This window comes from Coregonus clupeaformis, chromosome 19, assembly GCF_020615455.1.
Source record: "Coregonus clupeaformis isolate EN_2021a chromosome 19, ASM2061545v1, whole genome shotgun sequence".
Taxonomy (NCBI): domain Eukaryota; kingdom Metazoa; phylum Chordata; class Actinopteri; order Salmoniformes; family Salmonidae; genus Coregonus; species Coregonus clupeaformis.
Window position 1 is genome coordinate 31,635,103 of NC_059210.1, and position 9,505 is coordinate 31,644,607.

The 9,505-nt window shown below is 38.4% G+C and overlaps 1 protein-coding gene across 1 annotated transcript in view; it reads right to left on the minus strand.

The window, feature by feature from the left end:
• Nucleotides 1-7,749, minus strand: part of znf609a (zinc finger protein 609a) — a 186,314-nt gene extending 178,565 nt beyond the window's left edge. Inside the window, exon 1 of the mRNA XM_041837814.2 lies at nt 7,331-7,749. The gene's annotated coding sequence lies outside the window, so the exon portion shown is untranslated. The remainder of the gene's footprint in view (nt 1-7,330) is intronic.
• Nucleotides 7,750-9,505: the final 1,756 nt, after the last annotated feature.

Consider the following 9,505-nt stretch of genomic DNA (forward strand, 5'->3'; position numbering starts at 1 on the left):
AAAAGTTTCTCAATACTTTGTTATATACCCTTTGTTGGCAATGACACAGGTCAAACGTTTTCTGTAAGTCTTCACAAGGTTTTCACACACTGTTGCTGGTATTTTGGCCCATTCCTCCATGCAGATCTCCTCTAGAGCAGTGATGTTTTGGGGCTGTCGCTGGGCAACACGGACTTTCAACTCCCTCCAAAGATTTTCTATGGGGTTGAGATCTGGAGACTGGCTAGGCCACTCCAGGACCTTGAAATGCTTCTTACGAAGCCACTCCTTCGTTGTCCGGGCGGTGTGTTTGGATCATTGTCATGCTGAAAGACCCAGCCACGTTTCATCTTCAATGCCCTTGCTGATGGAAGGAGGTTTTCACTCAAAATCTCACGATACATGGCCCCATTCATTCTTTCCTTTACACGGATCAGTCTTCCTGGTCCCTTTGCAAAAAAACAGCCCCAAAGCATGATGTTTCCACCCCCATGCTTCACAGTAGGTATGGTGTTCTTTGGATGCAACTCAGCATTCTTTGTCCTCCAAACACGACGAGTTGAGTTTTTACCAAAAAGTTCTATTTTGGTTTCATCTGACCATATGACATTCTCCCAATCCTCTTCTGGATCATCCAAATGCACTCTAGCAAACTTCAGACGGGCCTGGACATGTACTGGCTTAAGCAGGGGGACACGTCTGGCACTGCAGGATTTGAGTCCCTGGCGGCGTAGTGTGTTACTGATGGTAGGCTTTGTTACTTTGGTCCCAGCTCTCTGCAGGTCATTCACTAGGTCCCCCCGTGTGGTTCTGGGATTTTTGCTCACCGTTCTTGTGATCATTTTGACCCCACGGGGTGAGATCTTGCGTGGAGCCCCAGATCGAGGGAGATAACAGTGGTCTTGTATGTCTTCCATTTCCTAATAATTGATCCCACAGTTGATTTCTTCAAACCAAGCTGCTTACCTATTGCAGATTCAGTCTTCCCAGCCTGGTGCAGGTCTACAATTTTGTTTCTGGTGTCCTTTGACAGCTCTTTGGTCTTGGCCATAATGGAGTTTGGAGTGTGACTGTTTGAGGTTGTACTTTTTCCCCCCACTGTATAAAACACAGTCATACATTATTAAACCTTTCACACATACCAACAAACGGCTGTGATCATTCTACAGTGGTCCCTGCAGCGTACGCTCAAACCGGCATGATTAGAACGCCTATTTAGAACATCCAGTTTCGATTGACGCAACAGTCAGCGTTTGAGCTGGCCACACTGTTTTTTCACAGAAACATTTTGCACAAACACAGTCCTTACAAGGTTATGTCCTGAATGTGACCAGTTTATTTTTGGATGCAATGTTCAGACATTTACAGAAGTAGCGACAGCATAACAGACAATCATCCAAACCGAAAATGTAGGCTACATTAGTCCTAGCGCTAACTGTGGAGAGATTGGCGTAACACAAGCGGTCATATTTAGCTAACTCTCGGCTGGCAGAAACCACAATATGAAATAGCTAATAGCAATTACTATTTACAATTCATCATATCACGGGTGAGCTCACCATTGATCGAAATAATTGAGTACAACACTTTCTATAAATCGAAAGTAATCCAACGATGGGTAGTTTGTGCACGCCACCATGTTTGTTTTTCCTCATCAACCAAAGATAATAAGAGGAGACAAGATGAGTTTGGTCTGTTTGCAGTATGCATGTTGAAGGGGGTGTGTCGTCTACGATCATTCACTTCCCTTCATTCACTTCCGGAAGTTTACTCAAAGATAAGTGAACCATTCCTTTACCTCTTATAACATCTTTGGTCTGACCAACGTTTACCAGAATGCATTGTATAATGTCAACAAACATGGCGCCACACATAGCTGGCAAATAGCTTAGCATTAGCTCATCATAATCAGTACAACCTTCAAAAAAGTATTTTACACATCATAGGTGTGCATTACAATCTACGCAATAATCGGAATGCATTATTTGTCACCAGTACTTGAAAACGTGAATAAAACTGTAAATACATTATGCTCCATAGATACTGTATGCTACAGTAGAAACGACAACACGATAAACAGAAAATAAGGCACTTACTTTGATAGGAACGCACACACAAAGTTATTATTTGTAAGGAAAACAACAATGAAGGCAATTGTGAACGCCAGCCAGAAAATGTGCCAGTTCGTGCAAGACTGTGCAAATGTCTGCATACCTGATCTGCGGAAACACTGGGGAAGTGCTTGGGTTCTCCTCGAAGAGAGAAGTTTGTCCGGCTCAGTAAAGCCTCACACATAAATTGTCCGGAACAGTGAAATGGGCTACTTCTATGTGAATTAATGAGGAGGCGGAACACACCTAAATTCAAACTGTTAGAAAATCAAACTTGTTAGAAAATAATTTGAAATTGACAAGTTGAAACATAGCCTATAGATAATTAGCAGGCAGCGAGGGTTAACTGTCCTGTTGCGTAACAATCACATTTTGGAACAGTGAGTGCATTCTGACATCACGTGCATAAAACTACTCACACTGGGGCGACCGTTAGAGATATTTGAAACTCACGCTTGAAAAGGTTAAAGGCCTTTTCAAAATCTGCTATGAATACCAGGCCTTGCTTCTTATATGTTTCATGTTGTTCTATTATTTCTAGTAGTTGTCGTGTATTATCTCCAATGTATCGTCCATGTAAAAAACCTGTCTGATCAGGATTAACAATACCTGGTAAAACCTTTTGAATTCTGAGTGCTATTCATTTTGTTTGAATTTTTGCATCACAACATTGAAGTGTAAGAGGCCTCAAGTTTTTTTTAGATGGACTGGATCTTTACATTTGCCATCCGGGTCTTGTTTTAATAATAGTGAAGTCAGACCTTCCTGCTGAGTACCTGACAGACTACCATTTCTATAGTAGTTAAAACAAGCTAATAATGGAGCTTTGAGTATATCAAAAAAGTATTGATATACCTCTACCGGTATGCCATCAAGCCCTGGGGGTTTGCCAGACTGAAAGGATTTAATAGCCTCAAAAAGTTATTCCTCTGTAATTTGGCCTTCGCACTGTTCTTTTTGTGCATTTGTTAATTTTTCATTTTGTATTATTATTTGGAAATAATTCCATACAGTAATCGTCATTCAGAGGGTGAGGAGGAGATGGAAAATAAAACATATGCTTAAAATATTTAGCTTCCTCTTAAAATATAATTCAGAGAATCATGGATGACTCCATCTTTAGTAAAGAGTTTCTGCTAATTCTTTCAGGTTGCGTTCCTTTGTTGAAGATTCAGGACGCTTTTGGTGCATTTTTATCCATGTTCCATCCAGTTTGCTTTATTTTTTTGTAAGATATTACATTATATTGTTCTTGAATAAGTTCCTACAGTTCTTTTTGTTTTTCCTCTAACTTGTTTTGTGTCTCTGTGGTACTGGTTTTATTGCTATCTACCTGTACTGTTAGTTCCTGTAGCTCCCTTAGTCTTGTCTCTTTAGACAGAAACTGCTTTTTCTTTACTGATGAATATTGAATTGAATGACCTCTGAAGTTATCCCAAACAATAAGGGGATTTGCTGAACCTATATTGTACTGGAAAAATTCAGTTATGAATTATTTTGTCTTAGTTAAAGAACAAATTGTCCTCCAGTAGACTGATTACATTTCCAATATCCCCGTCCAAGAGGAAATTCTGTAAGAGTTATGTGAAGGCCAATTAGATTATGAAAAATAAATAAAAATGTATGCACTCACTAACTGTAAGTTGCTCTGGATAAGAGCGTCTGCTAAATGACTAAAATGTAAAATGTAATGATGGTCCAATCTCATTCTGTCTCCAAATCAATACTTTTTTAACCTTTGATGCAAGAGAGAAAGAGACAAGAAAGTAGTCAAGACGTCTAGCTTGATTAAGTCTCCTCCATGTATATCTCACTATGTTAGGGTTTTTTAAGTCTCTAAATATCCACTATTTCTAATGTGTCCATAATATTTGTGATCTCCTTAAGGGCACGTTTTGATAGTTTGTAGAGTGATTTCCTTTACAGTCCATTGAGGTACTTAACACTGTGTTATAGTCTCCCACTATAATGATTTGATCGTTTGTTGCCTATAAATTTAATAGATTGGTATAAATATTTTAGAAGAAGTGTGGATGATCCTGATTTGGACCATATAGATTAATGAGCCAAATCAGTTTTTCATCCACTTTCATATTCAAAAGGGTCCACCTTCCTTGCGGATCATTCCTGACTGTTTCCACATTCGGATTGACATTTTTGTTAGTTAGTATCATCACACCTTTTGAGTTCCTTTGTCCATGACAGAAAATTATTTCACCTCCCCATTCCTTTTTCCACACAACTTCATCTAAAGATGTAGAGTGAGTTTCCTGTAAACAGTATATGTTATATTCCTTTTCTTCTAGCCACGTAAAGACTGATCGTCTTTTCTTAGAATCTGCTAAACCGTTACAATTATAACTGGCTATACTTATTTCCCTTACCATAACTAGATACTATTCTCAGTCTAAATTTACCATAATTAGTGCTTGTAAAATACTGCCATAGGAGGTATCATGACAGTCTAAAATAGAGATTTTAAATGTCTGATGTTTAGAATTCAAAAAACAGGTTCTAGCAACAGGTGTTTTCATGTTATTTTTTTTATTTTATTTTTTCTTGCCTGTGAGCCAATGCCACAGATGTTAGAAAATGTAGTCAGGATATTATGTGTGTAGTAGATCTGAGTAGGTCGATGTGTGTGATATTGGATGTGATTTAGTGAGTGTCTATGATGTCTGGATAAGAGTACGACTATAATGTGTGGTGTCTAAATAAATAATAACCCAGCTAATTTCCATGGTTGAGTGTAAGTGTGTAACATGAAGTGAGTGTAGCCTTTATATTCAGAATGATAATTGTAATCCATATTGTATCAACATCATAGTTGCATTAAACATCATTTTCATAGAAAAACCCATCCCAGCATTTCCATAGTAATTGATGTTTCACATGATTATGAAAGCGAGATCTCGTACAATATGTTATTATTCCCCAACATCCCTGTTCTGCTATCTTCCCATTGCTTGTTATAAACATAAACATGTAGACAAAGACATACAAAAGATAGACAAAAACATATTGAATTATAGGAAGTTCGACAATAGAGAGAGAGGAGAGAAAAGAGAGAGAATGAGAGGGAGAGAGATCAAGTGTGTAAGCGAGCGTGTAACTGAGTGTGTGTGTCCGGTGGAGAGCTAGCTAGTTAAAATTGCCCCTTTCCTAAATTAGCCATGGATGGAGATAGGGATTTGGACTTGTGGTTTTACTTAATTCTCCGTATTGGCCAATGATTATAACGGCAATTCTGATCCAGCCATAAATTCATATATTGCCCCTAGCCTGAGAGGATGGAAGTTCAATATGTTGCTAGATGTAATATGCTAATTTTAACTAGCTGGCTCATCATTGTGCATGAAAGGAAGTTAGGCTAGCGAGCAAGCATTTTAGCCAGGTAGCCTAGGTCAACAAAAACTAAGTGTGTGTACTGTCATAGACCGTTTCGTCAACATGAAAGAGAGGAGGATGGCATTGGCGTTTCTCTACAAGTAGGGTGAGTCGACATGTTTCTTTCTACTTGCACGAATGCACGCACACACATAGAATTCAGAACCATGGACAGCCACATCATATTTAGCTTATGTTGATTGGACTAAATTGTTTTTGTTATCTTTTAGTTGTCACTGTATTAGACTAAGCATAGGTGATTTGATGGGTGTTTAAATATTGAAATGGTGCTGGAATAGTGGAGGCAGCTCCTGTTTTTTTTTTTTTGCGACAACTCTATGATTCTAAATCAATAGTTGTTTATTAGTCTGAAAATGTCTGAAACATTAACTTGCTTGACCATGCAGTATGTTTTGTGGACTTAACCAGATAGATGTTGCTCTACGTTTTTTGATGATTTTTTTCTGCCACTGTGTCTTCTTATTGTCTCGGCCTTAGGCCTATATATCATGGTGGCAAGGCATATGAACTAACAGGTTATAGAGCAAACAACACAATTATCAGAACACATAGGGTTTAATATGGCTTTTTTTTCCTGGCTTGGCTTCCCTAGTGATTTTATCCCCGTACCGCTACTGACAATACCGTAACAATCCAGGGGAGATGGTGAGAGGGAGATGGTGAGAGTGCCACGAACCCAGCTCGCCAAGAGAGGCAGCGGCCGTAGCCAATGGTTAAAAAAAATACATATTCTTGGGGGAGTAGTTATTGGTGACTCTTATCAATGCCAGGTTCGTTACACTACCCCCACCATACGGGAAGTACATCTATGAGCGTGGCTCAAACTCAGGTCACCAAGAACAAGGACAGCAAATGTGCAACCATAAGCACTGCTACAAGGAAGCGAATTCCCTTGGGAGAGCCAGGTTTGTAACAATAACCAGACTGCCTTGCATTGTTATCACAAAATATAGCATTGAATAAAATGTGATGATGGTTGATTGCGATTTCACCACGCCTCTTGACTTGAGTCATCCAATCAAATATAGAGATGTCTGAAGGCAACTAAAAGGAACATGTTCAGTAGGCTGGGAACCCACTAACCCTGGCCCTTCTAGCGTCAAGTAGCATGGCTGTCCAGGCAAATACTGTGACATATGCTCTGGCACACTGCATATCAGTATGTTCTTTGCAAAAGGCTGAGCCAACCTAATAAAAGCCCACACTAGCTTGGTTTATGATAGACACCCTGTTAGCCAACTAATGTTGAATAGCAATATCATCAAGTCACTTCCTAGGGAAACAGATGACAAGTGTACACAAGCATTGGCATAGAATAGCTATACTAGCAAATTGAAAGGAATAATAGCTATATATGCTGTTACAATTAACGTGACTCTTTAAAACAGCTTGTTAAATGGCTAATTTCCCACTAGCTGCTACAATATCCTCATCAGAGTCCAAGATGAAAATAGATGGCGGCTAAACGTTATTCCCTCAAATGCACACATTACATTTGGGCATTTCATAAATGTCTACTTCTTAGGATAATTTGTTAGCTATGGCTAACGTTAGTTAATACCAATTTAGGACACGAGTCGAATAACTCATGGGTGCTTGTGTTGAAATAACTGCTCCTCCTGGGTCTTCAGACAAAGAGGGGTTCGCCAAAGCAATGCATGAAAGCAGTTGTTAGCCAGCTAAGCTAACTGTTAGTTAGGTAGCACCCTTTCCAGATTAGCATTAGCTAAGGAAGCTAGCTCACGCGCTAGTTACGTCCCGCGTTTCTAAAGTAAGTAAACGTTATATAAAAAAAATCTTACACTAGTAGAAACTTAATGTTGTTAACTTACCCCTCTTGCCAACACCAATCCAACGAATGTTTATGTACACTCCATAGATCCTGATAGTAAAATTAAAACCACTTTGATGACCCCCAACGTGCTAAAATACACAGACAAATCAATCAACGCGCTCCCAAGATATCCAACAGCAGAGAAAAGGAAATGCCAATTCACTGGACTGCAGCCATCATCACACGTAGAGATCCTGTTGAAAATTGAAAAATACCGGTTACGATGGGCATTTCAAATTAAGTTTCAAGCCTGGTTGGAAATAAAGCACATCCTTTCTGTAGTCCGAATTGTAAATTCCGATATTCCGGTGGTTTCCACCAGTTTTATTACTGGACTTGATTTCCCTGAATCTCAAATATCGTAATGGCTGTTTATCTGTCAATGCTGAGCGGAGCGAATACAATGTAACCAACAAGCAGAACGAGTCACTTGCAAATTCAGGAATGAGATATTCATGGCCTGAACCGCTAGGGGAGGTACACCACTAGCTGAGAAGAACCGGAACTGGATTTTGGAGGGGATTGGGGATGTTTGGTGAATGAGTCTCCAATGCCTTGGATGATTATTGGCATGACTGGAACAATATGGTTTATTGTAAATACGAGGCAGCAAAAAGAAACATAGCTACATTATTGATATATAGGGCGGCGCACAATTGGCCCAGCGTCGTCCGGGTTTGGCCGGTGTAGGCCGTCATTGTAAATAAGAATTTGTTTTTAACTGACTTGCCTAGTTAAATAAAGGTACAATTAAAAAATTAAAACATTTGGCTGTCAAAATGCACACGTGTATGTTGTGCTTGACATGAGATAACAAGGCTACTCTACTAAATATTTGGTTGAAATACAAATAACAAGAAAGAAAAGAAAAATATTGATGTCTGATTTTATATAACTTTATACAATATTATCCACATAGAGTTTGTTTCAAATAAATTCACAAAAAAAAAAACAATTTCAGAATTCTGTTTCAACTGCATATATTTTATGCAGAGTGCAATTGTATCTTCGTGTTTATTTCCCCGGGTTTATAGTACAGCTATGGATACCAAGGATTGTGTCAAATACCAAAAACAGTACAAATCAAATCACATTTTATTTGTCATATGCTTCGTAAACAACAGGTGTAGACTAACAGTGAAATGCTTACTTACGGCCCCCTCCCAACAATGCAGAGAGAAAAAAAAGGAGAAATAATAGAGAAATAATAACACAAGGAATAAATACACAATGAGTAACGATAACTTGGCTATATACAAGGGGTACCAGTACTGAGCCAATGTGCAAGGGTACGAGGTAATTGAGGTATATGTAAACAGACCATAAATGTCTCAATTTTAGTTTTCTTGGAAAGCTGTGAGTTTTAATATATGATACAATATCAGTACTTGTTGCATTTGTAACTTATCTAAGTCCTATCATCAACTGATTTCAACCAGTGTATGGCTGTGGATTGACTGCATTGTTTGAATGGAATGTTGGCATATTGGCAGTTAATTTGAAAAATGTATAATAATCATCATCATCATCATCATCATATATTTAATTTGTATAGCACTTTTCATTACAGAGTTTCATTACAAAGCTCTACTGAGAAAAAATAATAATATATACAAGAAAAACAACATACATTTAGAATCAAGGCAAGAAAAATAGCGGTAACACTTTACTTGACACCCAGCTTCATAACACGTTATGACAAGGTCATAACCATGTCATAACATCTGACATAACTTGTTATAACCTGTCATTTACACCTGTTGTGACATATATTGTGCTATTTTATGGCTGGTTATGACACCTACATAAGAGTGTCAAAACCCACATTTATTCAAATTTATTTTTTCCCTGCCAAGAAGTTTCCTTTCATTTGAAAGTTTGTTTCCTAAGTCCTTTGTTGTTGTTGTAATGAATTCTTTACAGTCATGTTTCTTTTCATCATATTTTAAATAACTTTATGACACTGTCAAGAAGCATTATGACCACCCTGTGTCACTATCACGTACATGCCCTTATGTCAGTCATCAGTCAAAAAGAGGGTGTCTTGTCCTGCTCCTGAAATCTGCTCCTGCATTCACCCAGTCATCAGAAACAGAGCATTTGAGGTAGGTGCATGTCTGACATCAATGTGTGCGCAATTACAATGATAATGATAATTTAATATGGTCAATTT